Genomic DNA, 3,627 nt, shown 5'->3' with positions numbered 1-3,627 from the left:
TTCGAACAAATGAAATGAAATAAAAAATGTTGTTGAAGTTTGTCATCAAGCTCATTCAAGTGAATATCACAAATTATAATGATTGACAGATCTTACTGAAATCAAGAAACTCAATTGAATCACAATATGGAAAATAAAAATCAATTAAAAGCATATTTAATGACAAAATAAACAAAGCACAAGACTAGAACATGACAAAAGCGGATTTAGAAATTAAAATGACTCAAACAAAGTGAAGTAACCGAATAAAATGAAAATTATAATAACTCAAGCAACAAAACAAGCAAATTTGGACACCTAACACAGAAATGGAGATTCAACAACGAACAAAACAAACTAAAACACAAGACATTAAAGAAATATATTGAACAATGCGGAATTGGAGAAAACTCAACAAATCAAACCAAACCAATTTGAATCAATACAAGAGAGTTTGAAACAACGCAAGAAATGAAGAAAACTCAAATAGAGACAACAATTCAAATCAACACAAAATCAGGACAACGATGCGAAACAAAATTGAAACAATAGAGAAGCGAGATACTTAGCTTTGAAGCATTGACTCAACCGAGCTCTAGTGCCACTTGATGGAAGATGACCTATTGGAGTTGTGCAAACACGATTTGAACCTCCTCAAGCTTCCTCAAAGAGTATGACGCAGCGAAAAAGGTAAAATGATGTATAACTTGGAGGAGAAAGCAAACTCAATAACTAATCGGACCAAAAGTGAGATCGAACTCACTAGGACACAAGGAACTAGGGATTGTTCAATGGAAAAACCTCAAATGATGATCGAACCTTAACACTAGTGAAAAATATACTTTTCATAGCAATTTTTCATACATGTTAAAATCTACCCGCTATAGAAAATGATGTGGTGGCAATTTTATAAATATGAGAAACTTTTTTACACCGATTATATAAAAATAAGTACAAAAAAAGGTACAATGACAATATTATAACAAAATAAAATATTTTTATACCGGTTATATTCAGAATAGATATAAAAAATCATTTTTTACATTGGTTAATTATTTATTAATCTAAACTGGTTAAATATTATAACGGTATAGATTATTTTACATATTCAACTCAGTACTTTCTCTTCTCTGCTATACTTCTCCCTCTTCGGTACCCTCCATTCTCCTCCATCTCTTTCGTTCTCCTCCATTCTCCTCGATCTCCTTCGTTCTCCTCCTTTCTCCTCTATTCTTCCTCCTTCGTTCTCCTCCACTCTCCTTCATTCTGATTGTCATTGTTCTTGTTCGATCGTCAAGGTGGTTGGGTGAAGGTGTTGTTCGGCGTTTGAAGTTGTTCGGCATTTGAAATTGTTCAGCGCTTCAAATTGTTCAGCGTTTGAAGTTGTTCGGCGTTTGAAGTTGTTCGTTGTGGTTGAAGTTCTCGGCTGTGGTAGGAGAAACCCTTGTTGTGGTGTGTTATCATCTCGTTGTCTGTCGCGGGTGAGTACATCTTTATGAATTAGGGTTTATTCTCTGACCGATTGGCTTATTCTCTCTTTACAAAATTGATTTTCTTGAATGATTGTATTATTATTTTAATTTGTATTATTCCTCCACATTATTTCAACTTGAAGTACCACATTATTACTTTGTTTATGCTTTCTCATGGTTTCTTTGTAAAAGGTGAGCTGCTCCTCTCCCATTTCCTCCATTCGTCGATTGAACCATAACGTCAAGTAGAGTGGAAGAGAAAGAAAGGTTTTCTTTGTGGTGCTAATTTCTTGATGGTTTATTGTCCCGCTTGTTTTTTCTTTTTTTTTTTTATAGGGAACAACAGCGAAAACAGAGAGGGGTGGAACAAGGGATTTTTGTGGGCATCAATTACTTGCCCTTTGCTGTCTGCTTCAAATAATTTTGGAGAATGGTTTCTTTTCGATGCTCTTATAAGGGTTGGGGAAGGAGTATAGCTGGCCAAACTGTCAATAATGATGTTGAATTTCACTGACTTTAAATCTAATGTTTTTATTATTATTCACCTCTTAGTTTTTATTTTTTTCCCTTCATCCCATGAATTGACATTAGATCCTTACTTTTTCTTTTATAATAAAAGAAAGAAAATGTATAATCCAGCATAGAAGATTCCACGCTTGCTTCAGAAATTGGTCAGTATTTGTCTTAGTTTTGATGTGGATGTGCAGTTTTTCCTTTCTATGTACAAACAAATGTGATTTTGTGGAGGTTAACTTGGTGTAAAATGTTGATTATTATTACCTTCTTTATTTGGTGGCTTTTATGATTAAAAGGGTGTTGTTTTTGTGTTGATTAGAAGAGGGAATGAGAAGTATGAACATGTGTGGAGGACTTCCAACATAAGGTATTATGAGGCATTACCTTTATACTCTTGTTTGCACAGTCAACTAATTTGGCTACTAAAATGGACTTTGGGCTTTAAGTGTTCATTTATTTTTGTAGATTCTATTAATGCTTGTGACTTCTTCAAATTAAAGTTGTTCTCCTTTTGCCTATTTTAATGAACTGCATTGTAGTCTAGGTTTAGCTTTAGAAAGAACATCATGAGGATTTTGCTGCTGTGAAATACATAGTTTTAACCCTCTAGTTTTCTGATAGAGGTTGAATTGAAGGAAGGAAAATTGAGGACTTCTTTGATGAGTAAAAGGAGTACAGATACGTAACATGTAGTGGACCTACTTTTGGGTTGTTGATGTTGTTATTTAGAGTGTGTGGAACAAGAGTTTAGAGTGATATTGAATTAATGGTTGCAAATTGTTTTGCCTTGTGTTGTTATTGTCATCACAAAAGCGTGGCTTTACACAAGTCCTTATAGAGTGGAAGGTCCCTCTAAGCCATGATTAATTGTTCTCTGGTTGCGAGGAGGACCCATAAGTGTTATCGAATTGGGTTGTGTGGCATGGGCAAAAACATGAATAACCCATGATTTGAGCAAAAACCAACTTCACAACTCATTATGTTGGAGGCTCTGTCTTCAATTTGTGATGATTGAAATCATTTTTTACTTGTTACTTTGATTAAGAGTGAATTTCTCTTTTGTTAGTTAGGAAATGAATCAAATGATGAATCGTTTATAAATAATTTTAGAATAGAAGAAGTCCGAGAAATTCATATGATTTAGAGTAACTATTTTCCTTTTGTTTAGGCATGACATTAGGAGACAGTTCGATTTATCTTTGTAGATTTTGTGGTAATCACAATGAATAGAATTTATATGTCCACCAGTTTTTGTTGATTTTCAAATTTTTGAATTCAATATTGCAATTGCAGGTCTCTTCGGGTCCTCTCCTTAAAGACCTATCAGAATTATAATAGTTTTTCAAACATTTATATAATATATAAGAATTATTAGACTAGTGACATTATTCAAGAAAGTGATCCTGAACATATTCAATTATAGTTTTTCAAGAGACACCTTAACTATAAGTTAAGATGGCATATTTTTTGTCACCCAAAATATTTCGTCCACTACTAAGTGCACTTCAAAGTTTAATGTTTGATATTCAATCATAAAGCATTTTTATTCTTATCCTATTTTTTTTTCCATAAAAGTATTACATGTTGATTAATCATATTTAAGTACAATTATAAATTTTATGATACTTTATAAATTTAATTGTAGTTCTCACGTCAACCG

General features: G+C 32.9%; 1 long non-coding RNA gene across 2 annotated transcripts; it reads left to right on the top strand.

Moving 5' to 3' along the window:
* The first annotated feature begins 1,078 nt into the window (after positions 1 to 1,078).
* On the top strand, positions 1,079 to 2,227 carry LOC108339726 (uncharacterized). Of its 2 annotated transcripts, none has more exons than XR_008249209.1 (2): positions 1,079 to 1,460; positions 1,788 to 2,227. It is a non-coding gene; the product is annotated as an uncharacterized LOC108339726 (long non-coding RNA). The 2 variants fall into 2 exon arrangements; XR_001833109.2 differs by having other exon boundaries at positions 1,644 to 2,227.
* Positions 2,228 to 3,627: the final 1,400 nt, after the last annotated feature.

The sequence above is a fragment of the Vigna angularis genome, chromosome 5 (genome assembly GCF_016808095.1).
Source record: "Vigna angularis cultivar LongXiaoDou No.4 chromosome 5, ASM1680809v1, whole genome shotgun sequence".
NCBI lineage: Eukaryota > Viridiplantae > Streptophyta > Magnoliopsida > Fabales > Fabaceae > Vigna > Vigna angularis.
The sequence above is the reverse complement of the archived record's forward strand: the minus strand, read 5'-3'. Positions and strand labels throughout refer to the sequence as shown.